General features: G+C 37.6%; 1 protein-coding gene across 1 annotated transcript in view; it reads right to left on the reverse strand.

Annotated features, from left to right (window-relative positions):
• The window catches only part of UGT8 (UDP glycosyltransferase 8), a 122,813-nt gene that overhangs the window by 91,584 nt on the left and 12,093 nt on the right, over nt 1–19,136 (reverse strand). The window lies entirely within an intron of this gene.

Genomic DNA, 19,136 nt, shown 5'->3' on the forward strand with positions numbered 1-19,136 from the left:
ATAAACTTATTTTTCCCAAAATTATGACAACAGTGGCAATGAAAGGAATCTTTCATTCTAAGAATTAGTTCTCTATGAGAAAACTGCCAATTTATGACGTCTTAACAGCAGGGGAGGGGATTTTTAAATATGAGGTTCACATCAACAAATATTGCTTCATGCTTCAAATAAAATTCAAAACCAATCCTCTGCTAGAGTTCATTATGACTCATAGTGACTCCGTAGGATAGAAAAGAAATGTCCCACAGGGTTTCCAAGACTATAAATTTTTATGGAAACAGACTGTCTCAGCATTTCCCTCACAGAGTAGCTGCTAAGTTTGAAGCTCAACCAAACTTAGTTAGCAGCCAAATGTTTTGATCTCTGCATCACCAGGACACCTATACATCCCATAACGGTATCAGCAACTCCTCTCGAATTCAGTGTGTTCATGAAAGCTCCTTTTCTATACAACCTCTATTTCTGTAAGACAATGCATGCTACCCAAGGTGCCATGTGGAAGGAAAAAGTGCTACGTTTCTTAACACAATGATCTTGTTGCTTTTGTAACCGACTTAATTTCTCTCATTTCATGTATTAGAGAATAACTGGAGGGCCAAAGAAATTAAACAACTTATCAAGTAGTACTAGCAGAAATAAAACCTACAACAGAACACATTAGCTTTTCTTTGTGCTATACTCTGTGGTCAATCTAGTACAAAGCAGCATCTTTGGTCAGTTACGACAAGGATGGTTTTCAAAAAGAGAGTATACTTTTGGTGAGCTGTGGCGGCCTAGTGGCAAGAAGCCGAACTGCAATCCCTGAGGTGCATGGTTCAAATCCACCAGAAGCTCTGCTGGAGAAGGAGGGACAATCTCCTGTACCTGTCAGATCTGATTTGACGGTACACACACACACAAAAGAATGTTTTAAAAAAGAGTATACTTTTAAATTCTGATAAAATTAAAGAGACATCAAATAAATAAAACACAAGAACAACAGAATATAAGACAGGTACAGAACACAGATTTTTCTTTTTACATAAACTAAAGCTCAGTAAAATTACTTTCTGTGGTACTACTTTCTGGACACAAAGCACTCTTCCTCTTTGGGATCTAGATTTAATAAAACCTCAAATGTTCACCTTCAGAAAATTGTATTTTAAGACAGGTGATCTAACAGAATGTGTAAATTATCAACTCTAAGTATCACTAATATCACACAAAAGGGTAATATGGCTAGGGATGATTAAAAACTGGCTAGACTAGTACCTAGAGAGAACAGCCAGAATTTTAGGTTGGACTTCAAATAGGTCCTGGAAACAGATGTATCATTGTTGTAGTCAGATGGATCTTGGATGAAAGCAAAAAATACCAGAAGAATGTTTATCTGTGCATTATTGACTGTGCAAAGGCATTTGATTATGTTGATTATAAGAAATTATGACTAACATTGAAAAGAATGGGAATCTCAGAACACTTAATTGTGTTCATGTGAAACTTACACCTTGACTAAGAGGTTGCTGTGTACACACAGTAAGGAAACACTATTTGGTTTAAAAATAAGAAAGGTCCAAGTCAGGGTTGCATCCTTTCTCCATACGTATTCAATGTGTATGCAGAGCAAATTATTTGAGAAGTTGGACTCTATGTAAAAGATTGTGACATCAAGTTTGGAGGAAGACTTATCAATAATCTATGTTATATAGATGTCAAACTTTGCTTGCTAAAAGTGAAGAGGACTTGAAGTAGTCAGTAAAGCATTCACTATGGATTACATCACAGCATCAAGAAAACAAAAATTCTCACCACTGGCCAATAGGGGACTTCATAAGGGCTGAAGAAAGATTGAAACTGTCAGCGATCATCTTACGTGGATCTACAATCAGTACCTTTCATACCGGTATCAAAAGTCAGGAGATAGGAGACATATGGCACTGGAAAAGTGTGCAGTCAGAGATCTCTCCAAATTACTGAGGAGCAATGATGTCAGTATGAGGACTAAAGTGTGGCTGATTGAGGCCATGGTCTTTTCAATCACTTGCTATGTATCTGAGAGCTGCACAAGGAATAAGGACAACAAAAGAAAAATTGACGCCTTTGAACTGTGGTGCTGAAGACAAGTACTGAATATTCCATGGACTGCCCAAAGAACAAGCAGATTATGTTTCAGAGAAGGTGTCACCAGAGTGCTTCTTGGGGACAAAAATGACAAAGTTTCATCACATATACTTTGGGCATGTCGCTAAGAGGTGTTATTCATTGGAAAGTGACACCATACTTGGAAAGTTGCAGGGTTGGCAAAAGAGAAGACTACCACCCAAATGGATTGACACAGTGTCTACAGCAATGGGCTCAAGTATGTCACAGATTATGAGGATGGTACAAGGTTCAGACCTGTTTCTCACAGAGTTGCTATGGCGCCTACTTGATACAATGGCACCTAGCAATAACAATAATGAGTGTCCTTATGTTAAACAAGAGGGTCAAGTGTATCATATACTCACAAGATTAGAATCGGGGACAACAGGCCTTACAACTTCCCTCAATGGAGGGCACAGTTTGTTCACCACTTGGTCACAGTACCTAGAATAACATCTAACATTAAGTATCGATTGAAAAAAAACCTGATGAATAAAGTCAAATGAGGTTAAACATGAAAGACTGATGTTTTTATTTCCATTGGGAGTTTACTTTCACAAGTAAACCATTAAAAGGATCTCAGTGGATTACGAAGCTAATAAATGTCACGTAAGATCCCTGACAGCATTAAAAACATCAGTATTTCACTCCTTGTCCTCAAGATCTGATTGCACTCAGGTTGCACTTCATTCAAGATAGATTTGTTGTTGAAATGTGTTGGTGAAATTCCATCTCATATAATTTGGGCATCTTGGCAGAGTGACCAGTCTTTGGACAAGAAATATGCTGGGAAACGTGAGCTGGGTTGACACAAGGATTACAAAAATGGGTTTGGGCATGGTAATGATGGTGCAGGTTAGGGCTAGGTTCCAACCTGTTGTTCATAAAATCACGATAAGTCATAGCTGAGTGAATGCCATCTAACCATAACTTCAAGATCTAACAAGTTACCTTCAGTAGAGTTGACACTCAAGAAATTAAAATTAATGAAGGAATAAAACAAGGATGGAGGGGTTTCCCCCCCCCATATTAAGAATGAGGGAAGAGTCTTAAAAGATTAGAAAAGTCTATGAGATCTATGAGACTGGGAACTCTCAGCAAACTTGAGACAAAAGCTATAATGTCTTCTGTAGCAAGAAGCTGATAATTGGACATGAGTAAGGGAGCACACCAGTCACAGCAAATCTGTAAAGACTAGTGGAATAAAAAGATGACAAAGAGAATGTACCATACAAACAAGCAGCTAGAGGGATGCACTATTTTTCCTTACTACAAAAGCAGCAAGCATCTGGCATGAACACAAAAGTCGTCAGCTGTTTTGTTTTTTTTTTTTTTGTCATTTCTTTGGTTTTTTTTAAGGGGTGGGGAGGCTGACAAAGTAACACAACCAGAAACTGTTCTGGACAATGATGTGACAGTGGCAATAAAATACAAGAAAGTCTGACTCATCTATAAAAAGAGTCGCTGAAGAATAGACCACTCAAGAACTACCACAAATTAGTCAGAAGCTAGGCACCACCATAAGCTGAACAAAAGCCAACTTCCTGTTGTAGAGAATATATAAACCCTTGTGTAGGATAGAGATGGGAGTCAGTCTTTGATGACCTTTTCATAGTCTGTTATGAACATCTAACAAACCTCAGTTTCTTTCACTTGCAAAAAAAAAAAAATTTAAACATCAGCCATAAAGACACCAGGAAGAGATCTGTACTCTCAGTTAAAGAAGACGAAGTTAAAAATGGGATAAGGCATACTGCTTCACACACAGAGAATACATTATTACGGGACACATATATAGTAAAGATACATATTGCTGTTGAGTCAGAATCAACTCCTAGCAGACCCTCCAAGGGTTTTCTTAGGCTATAATATAAATTGTATTGGAAGAAGCTTGCCCATTTTTCTCCTGCATCGCTGAATTTAACTGCCAGACATATGCTGCCTCTGAGTTTGCAGTGCAACTCCATGTGGACTCTGCCACCTGAGCTCCTTCAAATTAAGACAGGAAGTATGGACAAAAACAAACAAATGAAAAAATTCGTAAAATATAAAGGGCTGGTTTAAACATTGTTGTTGTCAGGTGCCCCTGAGTTGAGTATAACGCATAGTGATCCTATGAGCAGCCAAGCTGAAACATGCTCTGTCTTGTAGCATCTTCTCAATCTCTGAGACTCAAGAACTCATTGCTGAAGTCACAGTGTCGATCCATCTAATTGGGAGTTTTTCTCTCCTTCAATGATCCTCCATATTTCCAAGCACAATGCCCCTATCCAAGGAACAGCCTCACCTAGCTACGTGTCCAAAATAGGAAAAACAAAGCTTCCTCATCCTTGCCTCCAAAAAGCACTCTGGCTGCACCCTTCCAGATCATATCTGTTTGTTCTTTTGGCAGTATGTGGGGTATTCAGTACTCTTCACCACCCCAGCACCACAACTCAAAGACGTCAATTCTTCTGTCATTATTGTTCATTTTCCATATGAAGCAGGTGATTAAGAAGACCATGGTCTGAATCAAGTGCATCTTAGTCCTTAAAATTATATCATTGCTAATTAGTATAATGGAGAGGTCCCTGAGAGCAGACTTGCTCTATGCAGTCTGTCTCCTGATTTCCTGACTTCAAGTACCGTGGGTATGGAGAAAAGAATACAACCTCGACACACTCCTTCCTAATTTTGAACCATATATCATTCCTTTGTTTTGTCTGTACAACAATCTCCTGATCTAAGTATAGGTTTGACATGGACACAATGAAGTGCTCTGGGATTCCCATTCTTCTCAGTGTTAGTCATAACTTGTTTTGATTCACAGTTAACTATGTCTTTGCATAGCCAATAAAGCACAAATAGACATTACTCTGGTAATTTTTACTTTCAGAGAGGACACATCTGATATCAGCAATGATATTCTTGGTGCCACAGTCTCTTCCAAATAGTGCTTGTACTTCTGGCAGATATCTATGTACTGCTTAGCTGTTTTTTAATAATATTCAGTATTTTTCTTGGATGTGATAGTAGTGATACTGTTCGATGATAATTTCCATATTCTATTCATCACCTTTCTTAAAAATGGGAACAAATATGGAGCTCTTCCATTCTGTTCCCTGGAGAGATGTCCTTTAAATCTCCTGGCATAGACTAGTGAGTGCATCCAGGGCTGCAACTGTTAATTTAAACAAGCCAATTGGTTTGTAATTGATTCATAGGGTCTTATTTGTTGCCAATGCCTTCAATGTAGCTTCCACTTCCTCCTTCTTTACCATTGGCTTCTGCTCAATGGTACTTCCTTGAATTTTTCCATGTAAGTCAGGTCTTATTGAACAGTGATTCTGTGTATTCCTTCTATCTTTTTTTTGATACTTTCTGGGTCATTCAGAGTCTTTGCCATAATTTTTTCAATACTGTGACTTGAGACTTTAATTTGATTTTTGGTTCTCTCAGCTGGAGAAATGCCAAATGAGTTCTTCCCTTTTAAATTCTCCAATTCCAGCTCTCTGCATATCCCTTTATAATTATTTTATCTTCTCAAGCTTCCCTTTAAAATCTTCTCTTCATCTCATTTTCGACATGTTTGGGGGGGTTTGGTTGTTGTTGTTGTTGTTATTGTTGTTTGACTTCTCAAGGCTCTATTGCAATATTTAGAATCTCTTCTGACTTATTTTTTTTTCCATTCTCCACTTTCTTTGTAATGACGTTTGCTTTCTTCATGGATGAAATCTCTGATATCATCCCATATTTCATTTGGTCTTTGATTACTGGTGTCAAACGTTCGAAAACTATTCTTAAGATGATTTTGATATTCAGATAGGATAGATTCAAGATCATATCTTGCTTCTGGTGGACTTATTTTCATTTTCATTGGGTTCCATTTGAACATGCACTTGTGTAACTGATGTTCTGACTGACAGAAAAATTAAGAAAGGAATATTCCCTCTCCATCTTTATTCAACCTGTATATTAAGCAAATTATTTCAAAAGCTAGACTCTAAGAAGAGGAATGTGGCATGAAGAGTGTAGGGAGAGTCATCAATAACCTGTGTCATGCAGATGATACAACCTTATTTGCTAAAAGTGAAGAGGATTTGTAGCACTTGTTGCAGAGAATCAAAGAATATAGCATTCACTATAGATTGTGTATTAATATCAGGAAGACAAAGATTCTCACCACTGGACTGACAGGCAACATCATGACAACAACTTCACTTACTAGGATCTAAAATTAACACCCTTGGTACCAGCAGTCAGAAAATCTGGAAACATAATTGCACTGGGAAAGCCTGCAGTTAAGGATCTCTTCAAATCATTGAGCAGCAATCATGTTAATTTGAGGACTAAGATGTGTCTGATTCAGGTCGTGGTCTTTCCTTTATTTTTTATTTTTTTAGCAAGGTCTTTCTAAGCATTTGCTATGCATCTGAGAAATGGACAATGAATAAAGATTACAGGAGAATAAGGGACACCTTTAAGCTTTGGTGTTGGAGAAGAGAATCCCATGGACAGCCAAAAGAACGAGCAAATATATCTTGGAAAGGTGCAGCCAGAGTGCTCTTTGGAGGCAAAGATTATGAGGTTTCCCCTCACATACTTTGGGCAATGTTGCTAGGAAGGGCTATTCTCTGGAGAGGGAAATATGTTCAGAAAGGTGGAAGGTTGGCAAAGGTGAGGAAGATACTTGACCAGGTGGACTGAAACAGTGACTACTGCAATGGTGTTAAGAGTCTAGTCAGGTGTCTAGTGTGTCAGGAGATGTAGGGATGGCACAGGATAGAACAGGGTTCAGATCTGGTTTTCATATGAATGCTAGAGCTCTTACTCCACTTGACTGCAGCTAACAACAAAGTAGCACAGGGGTTGATTCAAGCAAGATGAAATAATTAACAGCTTCAATCTTTTCTCCGTCTATTATACTGTTGACTCTTAGTCCTGTGGTGAGGGTCTTTGTGTTCTTGATGTTGTGAATTAATTCATACTTCAGGAAACATTACTATTCCTTAAATCTACCTCTTCTGAGAAAATATTCCTAACTATTCCTCTCAAAAAGTTTTAGTTACTGACTTGCCCAAAGAGTTTTGTTATAAGATGGTCTTACCCAGCAAGCATTTTCATAGCACAGACTCAGAAAGAACAATACAACTTTCTACACTCAAACAAGTTTCAAGACCATCATTACAAAAGGCTATTACTATATTGGCACTGACAGTATTCTCAGGTCAGATGTTATACTCTTCATCTCCCTGTGCTTTCCTTTACAGACCTTCTAAATTCCAAATGATGTAATCAATAATTTTTCTGTACCTTCCACTAGACTGAAGCTCTTTTCTAGCCGGAAACAACACATCTAAAATTAGGAAAGTACTATTATCTATTCATTAAATAAATTAATATGTTGTAATTGTTGTTATGTGCCGTCGAGTCGCTTGAGACTCATAGCCACTCTATGTACAAGAGCCCCAACCCTACTCTATCCTGTGCTGATCTCACTGTGTATCTGACACACCTACTCCTAATACCCCAATCAATGACTTGATTCATCCTATCGAGGGTCTTTCTCTCTTGCACTGTTCCTCCACCCTCCCAAAAAATGATGTCCCTCTCCAAGGTCTGTTCCTTCCTTTTAACATTCTCAAAGTATTTCAGACAAAGCTGCAGAATCCTTGCCTCGAAGGAGCAGCAAGATTTCACCTTCTCTAGGACAAACTTGTTTGTTCTTCTAGTAGTCCATGGTATATTCAACACTCTTCTCCAGCACCACGGCTCAAAGGCATCAATTATCTTTCTAACATACCCAGTCACTGTCAAGATCTCTGATGCTGTTGTTGCTGCTGTGTGGCACGTACTAGTCCAGACAGTGCTATGAGACATATATATACTTAGTACACAGTATAATGTATTAATATGAGTTGGCCTTGTCCAATCAGTTGAAGTTCTTAATAACAAAACAAAATTCACCCTTAAGATAGATCCTGCCTACTGTTTCTTGTCAATACTTCCTCATATTTCACTTTTCATGCCTTCCTTGACAGATACAAGTCCGCAATTTCCAGCCTGAACTACAGATTTATCAGCAACAGCTTTCAATAACATATTGAACTAATCCTTTAAAATATGTATGCATATGTGACTGTGTGCAATCACTGACTCTCTTCTTCTAGGGAACTCTAAGAAATGTAGGGACTCAGTCTTGATCATATGAATAGCTAGAGTCAAGCTAATCTACAAAAGCTAAACAAACTAGAAGTGTGCACTTGTTGACATTCAGACAAATATCCAACTTCATTACTTCCTCAAATTCACATTTCTAAATGAGGGAATGTTTTAAATAAGATCTGTATATCTTAACATTAATGTTTTCTTTACATCTCAGCTTCTCATCATAGTATATCTAGATCAATTTTATTCTTATACCAGAAAAAGGAAAGTTGAATCTATTAGATAACGTTAAGTACCCATCAGTAAGCGTTGTAAAATTCTGTCTTACCTAGGAATACACAATTGCAGTGAAAACTCATGCTGTAAAAACTGAAAATGATGCAGCATCTCCTTTAAGAGTATTAGCACAGTGAGAGAGTGAGTGGCCCATAAAACTGCTATCAGGGTCACTCAACATTTGTTCTCTCCCTTGCATTATCATATAGGTGTCATTTACTAAGCAAACTAATTATGTTGCTAGTATTGATTTGTTAAGTTATGCCTTACTGTCTCTAGACTTTACATTTCAACATAAAATACTCGCTAACTATAGAAAGGCAATGTTGTTGCTGTGTACCTTTAAGTAGGAACCAATCCATAGCTGACTCTCTGGACGGTTTTCAGAGGCAATTAATCACACAATCCTTCTCCAACTGAGAAGCTAGTGGCTAGTGGCCTTGAACCATGTGCCTTTGGGGTTGCATCACAGCTTCTTTGAATTTAGCCACCAATCATTAAGCCATAGCGCTAAATAATTTCTCAGTCCTCATTCCCTGCTACAATTGACTGCATTTGAGATTTAGGGTCTAAGTTGTGTTAACAAAATGAAAGGAAAAGGGATTTGAGCGCATTTGCTGTTGTTAGGTACTATTGAGCTGAATAAGACTCATAGTGACCCTATGAATAGCCAGCCTGAACCCTGCCCTATCCTGTGCCATCCTCATCATCCCTGATACACTAGAGACCATTGCTGAGGTCATTCTGTCAATCTATCACTTTGGGGGTCTTCACCTTGAGGGTCTTCCTGTCTTTCACTGACCCACCATCTTTCCAAGTATAAAGTTCTTTTCCAAGGAATAACCTTACCAAGCCACATGTTCAAAGCATGAAACATGAATCTGCCATCTTTGCCTCCAAAAGAACACTCTGGCTGTTCCCAAGTTCTTTTGGCACTCCATAGGATATTTAGCACTTTTCTCCAGCACCACAACTCCAAGGCATCATTTCTTCTGTCATCCTTGCTAGCGTATAACTGAACAAAAGGTTCCTGGGTGCAAGGTTCAAATTAGTGGTAAAATGAGGCAAAGGCACGGAGAGCAGAAGAAATTTCATGAGGGATGAAGGAGTGTAGAGGACATTGAAAGGGAATAGAATGGGAGAAAGTGAAGAATAAAGGTGAAGTCAGAAGTCAAATATAAATCTAACAGTATTGAGATTTGTCAGGGTTTCTTTTTAAAAGTTTATGAAAAATACTAAGCAAATGACGTTGATAAGAAAGCAGGAGTGTCAATACTAATCTCTGATAAAATAGGCTTCAGGATGAAAGCCAGCATAAAAGATAAGAATATTACACAATGATTAAAGTCACAATAAAACAAGAGGATATAACCTTAGTTAAATCTAGACTCCAAATGATAGACCTGCAAAATATATAAAACAAAGGTTAACAGAATGGAAGAAAGAAATAGACAACATCATAATAGTGGTAGAAGACTTCAAGATACCACTGTCACTGAAAGATCACCTAAAAAGAAACTCACTTAAAGATGCAGAAGAACTAAGCTATGCATTCAGTCAATGGGACCTCATAGGCATATTCTGAGTACGCTTACCCAACAAAAATTGCCTCTTTTGCAATAAACCTACAAATTGAAAAACAAAAGTTATCAATTTCTGTCAAAAATCCTATTAGTAAATTATTCTTAGTAGTCTAAAAAAATTTTTTACAAAAAAACCTGCCTGTTTTTACAGTCTCAGAACAAATGGTTTTAATGAAACCACTAATATGTAAAGATTATTTATTTATGTTTCTCAAACAAAACTGGTATTGTATCAACACTACTGGGTGTTCTTTGTCCAATGTGATTTTCTAATTAACGATTCTTAGCATGATTAAATGCTAAATACACAGCTGGGACTTGAGAGTGAGGCTTCAGCTGGTGGTAACCAGTAGTGCCTAATACTGATTTATTTCTTTTTTCCCGTAGAACACAAAAGTACTCAAACACTGGATATAAAACTTGTGGGGTCCTATTGAACAGTAAGAAGCAAAGCTGTCAGTATAAGCACTCAAGCTGATAATGTACAGCAAATAAAGCTAAAAACTGTGTAATATTAGTCATCTTTGTTGAAAAGCTATTTGTACTAGACAGAAAATAACCCTATCTAAAATAGTTTATCCAGGTCAAATTACATATATTATGCCATACACACGCACGTGCTCGCACACACACACACACACACACACACACACACAAGATTATAATTTTTAAAAAACCAACACAACTTTTACAATGATAACTAAACAAGTCTAAAAGGATAAATTAATATCTGTTGAAATATGATCAGAAGAAATCTTTTTTGCATTCAATTGAAAATACTACATAATCTAATACACAAATAACTTTACCTTATATTATTATCTTTCTTCCTTATAACTCGTAGCAATTTTAAATAGTTGAAACCAATGTAGAATTTTCTTTTTAATAGGAAATTGAATCTAATTATAGGCCAGTATCAACTTCTACTTCTTAAATCCATAAAGATCTATAAGCAAGACTAAAAGTTTCATTCATGAAATAATCTAGTTAAAACTTAAAGGAATCAACGGTAAGCTAGAAAAAGAAATCAAGTCTGCTCAGTAGGCATTTTTAATAACAAATAAGGTTGTCTTAAGTGCCTCATGTTAGGTATTCTTTTATTTATTAGTAAGTTAAATTTTTATTAATTTAATTGTTGGCATCATGGAATGAGAGGTAAAATATCTACTATAGTATGCATATTATGCAGTATTCAGCAACGTATAAGCTTTACCAAAATGCTATCAAATTTGCAAAGGCTTTTTAAATGCTTACCTATAGTTTAAATTTCTGTCTTATAAGAGGCATCTTTTATACAATCTTATTCATAAGTATTCTGTCATAAAAAATTTAAAGAAATAAATTTTATAAGCACAAAGAAACCAGATTTTTACACATGAAACTGATATATTTTAAAATTCCATTTGAAATTATACTTCAAGTGCAACCATCTAACAACCATGATAGTTCAATTATATTTCCAGAAGAAAAAAAATTAACATTTTTATAGATTTTATCAAATAAAATCAATGATCACTAAACTGTTAATCATAATACCCACTGCTACCACGTCAATTCTGACTATTGAGACTCACTGTTGAGTTTTTGAGGCTGCATATCTTTAAAGGAGGACATCACACATGTTTCTCACTCAACAGGTTGGTACATTCAAATTCCTGACCCTTTGTTTAACAGCATGATATACTACGCACTATACTACCAGAACGATTTCCAATTCTTTTTTTTGTGATTTGCTAGAAAATAAAAGGTTGTGCATTATAAAATAAAGGCACAGCCCTTTCTCCCCTCTTTCTCTCTCCTTTGTTAATTTCCTGCAAAATCCTCCCTTTATGAACTACGATTTAAAAAGGGACCTTTGGTGGCCTAGTGGTTAAGGAGCTGTGCTGCCAATCCAAAGCCAGATGGTTCTAACCCACGGGATGCTCTGCTGGACAAAGATGGGCAATCTCCTCTTTTGGGATCTTACTGCCTCTGAAAACTCACTGTGGGGCCAGCTATGAATTATTTCTGACTCAAAGACATATTATGACTACACTTAACAACAGGGAATCTAGGAGCATATTCCTCTTGGAGTTATGCTGCACACTCAAAGGCTGAGATTTTTCTGGGAGTTAAAAAATACAAGTGGATCAGAGGGACAAGGCAGTCTCCTCCAGTGTGATTTACAAACTTGGAAACCCAATGGATGGTCAGAGAAGAAATTGATTCCAACACCACAGAAATGAGAAAGATTTAAAGTACATTACACAGAAAGGTCAGTCTGACTTTGTTTCTGTTAACTACTACTACTACTACCACCACTACTACTACACCAGTAACAAAAAATACAACTGACAATGGTAAAATGATTGTACCAATGACCTGCATTCAGAGGTAGAATACATGTCCCTGGACTCCAATGGATGTTTTCTTATTATTACTATCTATGTAAGATTACTACCTATGTATGGTTAAAGTACAGTATTATTTCAGCCTTCAGTTCTATTTAGCACCTTACCTACAACTCAATTTGTCCAGAAACATACTATTATGTAGACATATTTCCAAATAACACAGGAAAGCATCTGATTCAGCAACAGAGACAAATAGTGAATTTTAGTGGAACACGTATTATCATGATTTTAAAAGAAACTTATTCAAAACAACTATGAGATATCATCTTACCCCAGTAGGAATAGCAAATTTTGACAGAGCAGCAAACCTCAAATGCTAGTGAGGTTGTGGAGCAACTGGTTGGTGGGAGTATAAAATGGTGCAACCACTATGGAAGGCTGTATGGATCTTCCTCAAAATGTTGGAAAAAGAAATATTATTTGACCCAGTAATTCCACTACTGGGGAATATACACTAAAGAAACCAGAACTGCCAGCCAAGTAGATATATGCAGACCCATGTTTATTACAGCTTTGTTCACAATAGCAAAGAGTTGGAAACAACTCAAGTGCCTATTAACAAATGAATGGATAGAGAAGCTCTGGTATATTCACACAAGGGAATACTATGCTGTATAAAAAACAAGGAAATCATCAAATATTATACAAAATGGGTGATCCTGGAGGACATTATGCTGAGTGAAATATCTCAGTCATAAAAGGACAAATATTGCATAGTGCCACTGTTGTAAAACAGGACTGACTATGGGGTTAGGGGGAACCTAAGAAAAGAGGGGATAAATAATGTGTACTGTATTGCAACAGATGAGGGAGAGAACTTTTAAAAAGGAATATAGGATTAGGTATTATTTTCATGACAAGATTACAGAAAAAGAAATGCATATTAAAGTGGACTGTGGACTAGTGGGGAATTGTATAACAATGAATTTTTTTCCTTCAAAGAGAAAAACCAACTGGGGAAGGGGTGGATAGGGAGGGAAATATGCAACAATGAATGAATAAGGAAAAAAATTAAGTGGGAAGAATATGCTGTAAAAAAATATGTTGCAGGGAGCTCTGGAGGCCTACGGGCAAGAAGCTGCACTGTAATCCCAGAGGTATGCAGTTCAAAGCCACCAGATGCTCTGCTGGAGAAGGAGGGGCAATCTCCTCCTGTAAAAGTCAGATCCAATTTGACAGTACATACACACAAAATAATAAAATTAAATTAGATTTTTTAAAAAACGGACTAAAAAATGTCACATTAAAAAAATCATTAATTAAAAACATTTAATAACATAAGAAACTTACTCCATTCATTATTTTAAAAATTCATTTTGATATATTTATTTTTACATACCATTCTTCCCTATTTACTGTACTCCACAGCTAATAACTTATCAGAGTACTTGCTGGCTCCTCTTTCGCTACCCAGTGACTAAATTATGAAATATTTGAAGCTCAGATAGAAGTCTTCTTTGTCTCCATCTTTACATATTTTTACAAGTAATTTCATTTATTCTCATAGGTTTGGTACAATGTCTTTGGCAATCACATTCACGTTTGAATACCTAAACCTGACCTTTCTTGTATACTCAAGGGAGAATAAATTCTGAAAATTACACCTGGAAACTGAGAAGCCAAAGCAAAGAGAAGATATGATAAAGTAAAAGAGTTGAACAGAAGACTTCAAGGTACAACTAGAAAAGACAATATTCCATATAAGCAAAATATTGCTAAAGATTGTTTAAAATTGACTAGATGAGTAAGTTGACAAAGAACTGCTAGATATACAGGCCAAATTCAGAAGAAGCCATAGTACTAGGGATAGTACTGCTGATGTCAGATGGATCTTGGCTGAAAGCAGAGAATACTAGAAGGATGATATCTGTGTTTTCTTGATGACTGAAAAGCTACATGGATCATAACAAACTATGGTTAACATTGAGAAGAATGAGAATCCCAGAACATGTGATTGAACTCTTGAGAAACCTAGACCAAGAGAAGCTGTTGTTGGAACAAAGCAAAAGAACAATGAGTGATTCAAAATCAAGAAAGATTCAAAATCAAGAAAGAGTGTGTGAAGGATGTATCCTTTTTCCATACCTTTTTCAATCTATATCCTGAACACATAGATAATTTGAGAAACTGGGCTTTACAAAGAAGAATGTGGCATCAGGCAACAACCTGATTATACAAATGACATAACCTTGCTCACCAAAAGTAAGGAGGACATAAATTCTTGCTGCAGAAGTTCAAGGACTATAGTCTTCAATATGGGTTGCATCCCAACATCAAGAAAACAAAAATCGTCACTACCAGAAAATAGTCAGCACCATGATAAATGGAGAAAAGAATGAAGTTGTTAACAATCTCATCTTACTTGAATCCATAATCAACACCCTGCCACCAGCAGTCAGGAAATCAAAAGATGAGCTGTATGGAGAAATCTATCACAGACTGCTACAAAGGGCTAAAGGATAACAATGTCAACCTGATCCAAATCATGGTCTTTTCAGCTGCTTGCTAAGTATCTGAAAGCTGGACAATGACTAAGCTTTCACAAGCTTTTCTTTCATCCTTATAACTGATGGTTTTGAGCTGTGGTGCTGAAGAGGATTACTGAATATTCCACGGACCGCCAAGAGAACACACAGATCTGTCTTGGAGGAAACGAAACTCAGGTACTCCTTAGAGGCAAGAATGATGAAATTCCATCTGACATACTCTGAGCCTGATGTTAGTAGGAGTTAGTTAAAGGAGAAGGACATCATGCTTACAAATGTGAGGGTCAGGGTTAGAGAGGAAGACTCAATGAGATGAACTGACACATTGAGTGCATCAGTGGGGTGAAGGGGTCAAAGATGGTGAGATTGGCTCAAGATAAGGCAAGTTTCTAGGGTTGCTTTGAGTCACAGTCAACTCAATGGCACCTAATAACATAACAAAGAGACATCCTCATAGAGTTTTCATATGAAACTTGTTTCATATTAAAGAACAAGGGAAATAAACAGAAAAGGTTGTGTATTTGTTTTATAATAAAGTCAGGAGATCAGGAGACTTACAGCATGGGAGAGTCTGCAGTCAGGTTCTACTTGAAAGTGCTGAGGAAAGATGCTAGTTTAAAGACTAAGGTGTCTCTGATTCAAGCCATGGTTTTGCAATCACTTGTTATGCATCTGAGAGATGGATAATGAATAAGGATAACACAAGAAGAAGCTACATCTTAAGTAATGGTGTTTGAAAGGAGTTCTGAATATTCTATGGACTACCAAAAGAACAAACAGATGTATCTTGGAGAAAGTGCAGCCAGAGTGCTCCTTGGAGTCAAAGCTGGTGAAGCTTCATTTCACATACTTAAACTATTGTCAGGAGGACCTATTTCTTGGAAGGTGACATCATGCTTGGAATGGTGGAAGGTTTGTGAAAGAGAGGAAGACTCTCAAGAAGATAGAAGTTGCCAATGACTTCATTTTACGTGAATCCACAAACATCAGTCATGGTAGAAGCAATCAAGAAATAAAAATACAAGTGGCATTAGGAAAATTAGTCAAGGACTTCTCCAAAGAACTAAAGGGCAAAGACATCAGTTTAAAGACTAAGGGGTGCTTGATACAAGTCCAAGTATTTTCCCCCTTTTTTTGTAATTAATATTTTTATCATTCATATACATTGTGTTTCATGTGTGTGCACTGTGTGCTATACAGTCCTTCATTTATATTACATTTCATTCATTTACATTGTGGGCTTTCCCCTCCCCTCACATTCATCTTACTAATGACGTTCTTCATTAAAGCATGTAAACCAGTTAACTTTAAGCCTCAAACCATAATATCCGCCTTCCAAAAAGTAAATTTCTGATCTGTGTATCTCTATCATATCAGTCCTCTGAGGAAACATGCATAACTCTCTTGCTGAAGGATCCTCTGTTCTTTTTAATACTGAAACATGATGTTTGCCTTCTCAGGCAGGGTGAAGTTGGTGCCCACCAGAGCCTACTTCCAAGACTTAAGGTTGGGGTATGCTCACTCATAGCCATCACCTGGATCTACAGGAGATAGGAGTGGGAAAAATAGGGCAATGGAGAAACAAGCTGAGCTCAGACATGTTTCTTCAGCACTGCCCACCTAGCATGCCCAGATGTGTGGGTGAGCAGGAAAGGGTCGCTGGCTTGAAGAGCAGGAAGTAGCGAGGAAGCTTGGCTTATTGATTTTATTTGGACCCAAGTGAAGCTAGGGCTCAGTGAAGAAACCCACAGGTCTGAAATATAAGCAGAAGTATGGGCTCCTGACCTGCAGCTGATGCTCATTTAAATCTAGCCACAGATGTCTGGGGATGAGTTGGCCAGAACCCAACCAGACAAAGAAAAGACGAATCATGCTATGAGGTAGGGTAGAGTGTAAACTGATGGCATGCTCTAGACTGGACTTTGCTTGTGTATGCAGATATCTAAAGTATTTTAAGTTGCTTCATATGCATCTGCCAGCTAGATAATGTATAAATAAGATCAAAAAAGAATGAATGTCTTTGAACTCTGGTGTTAGTGAAAAGTATAGAATATCCCAAATAAGTCTGCGTTGGAGGAAATGCAACTAGGGTTACTGTTACTGTCAAGTCACCTGCGACTCACAGTGACCCTATGTATAAAAGTTCTGAACACTGCCCTATCTTGAGCCAATCACACTGTTTGACAGACTTAATCCCCTTTCTCCACCCACTGAGTCAACTCATCTCATGCTGGGTCTTCCTTTCCTGTGCTGTCCCTCCACTCTTCCAAGCAGGATGTTCTTCTCCAGGGATTGATCCCTTTTGACCACATACTCAAAGTACAACAGACAGTGCTCCAAAATCCTTACCTTCATGGAGCAGCTTGTTTTCACCCTGTCCAGGACTGACCTGTTTGTTCTCCTGGCAGTCCACAGTGTGTTCAACACTCTTCTCCAGCACCACAACTCAAAGACACTGAATCTTTTTCGGTCATCTTGAGTCACTGACCAGCTCTCTTATACAGAACAAGTAATTACAAAGACAATGGCCTAGATCAGGCACAACTTAGTCTCCAGACTGAGATCATTGCTCTTCAGTACTCTAGAATGGTCCCTGACAGCAGACTTTCCTGACTGCTGTATCCAAGAGTGTTGATTGTGGAACCAAGTAAGCTGAAATTATTAATCTCTTCTCCGTGTGTCCTGAAGCTGTCAACTGGCTCAGTTGTGAGAATCTTTGTTTTCTTGATGTTGGACTTCAATCCAATTGAAGACTACAGTCCTTGATCTTCTGCAGCAAGCGCTTCAGGCCCTCCAATGTTTCCGCAAATGTTGTATCATCTGCATAACACAGGTTGTTAATGAATCTTCCTTCAATTCTGATGACATGTTCCTCCTCATAAAGTCCAGCTTTCCCAATGATGTGTTATGCATATAGATTGCAAAAGTATGGAGATAGGCTGTATCCCTGATGCATACCTTTCCTGATTCCGAACTATGCAGTGAGTGTATACCTGCCTTGTTTTTACTACTGCCTCTAGGGTACTCCTTCATTAAAAACAGAATTATAGGCAAGGGGGCGGGTCAAAGAAAGAGAGAAGGATAAGATCCTCAATAAGATGGATTCACACGGAGACTGTATCAACGGACTGGAGCATGTTAGTGCAAGGGTTTTACTTATCAAAAGGGCCAATATGAATCATAGGCAACAAGATGGCACCTGACAACAACAACATCATGGTGTAGAAGATATTTGAGATTAACAACTTGAATTAAAAATTACTCTCTTCTGCATTATACTGAGTGATCTAACTCAGTCCCATAAGGACAAATACTGTATAAAAATCATTATTGTAGGATGAGTATGAGGATCAAGGTGGGGGGAGAGTAGAAGCAGAGTGGTAGGATGGGCAAGGGGGTTGTTAACCATAGGGTTGTACTATTTGATGGGTGGGGGTGAAGGCAATGGGAAAGATCTTTTGTGAAAAATAATGTACTCAAACTTTGTAAATAGATCAGTATAAAATTTTACAAAAATTACTCTTTTCTAAACACTTTAGTCCACAAAAATCCTCACATAGTTACAAGAATATGACAGTTACACCATGTAGATGAAGAGTGTGTCTCTGAGTCAGAACCACCTCATACTTGACCCTCCAGTGGGTTTTCAGCAGCAGTAAACCACACCGGAGGAGACTGCCAATCCTTCTCCAGTGGAGCCATTCGCAGATCTTGGGGATTGTAGCACAGCTTCCTATCACTAGGCCACAAGAGCTTTATAAATGAAAAGATATTTAAAAATCTATTTAGGAGTGATGCTATCCAAAATAAGAAATCACTTTCCTACCACCTGAGCAGGACCATTAAAGAACTTAGGGGATGGTGAGTCGCTGTCCTTGAGAAGGTGAGTGTTCAGTCATGGGAACTATCCAAGATTTGAGGACTTTAGGAAGGGTGAGTTGCCCTCCCTTCTCTATTACAGCACTCACCTCTCCAGAGATGAATTAAAGTAATTTAAAGGGAAGAATTAAAGTAATGCATTACATTAACAAAGCAAAGAATAAGAATCATCCTAGCGCTGATGCAGAAAAGACTTTTGAAAGATCAAATACCACTTTCTGAATAAAACCCTCGACAAAATAGGAATAGAG

The sequence above is a fragment of the Elephantulus edwardii genome, unplaced genomic scaffold (genome assembly GCF_000299155.1).
Source record: "Elephantulus edwardii isolate Elephantulus edwardi_28Jun2011 unplaced genomic scaffold, EleEdw1.0 scaffold00012, whole genome shotgun sequence".
NCBI lineage: Eukaryota > Metazoa > Chordata > Mammalia > Macroscelidea > Macroscelididae > Elephantulus > Elephantulus edwardii.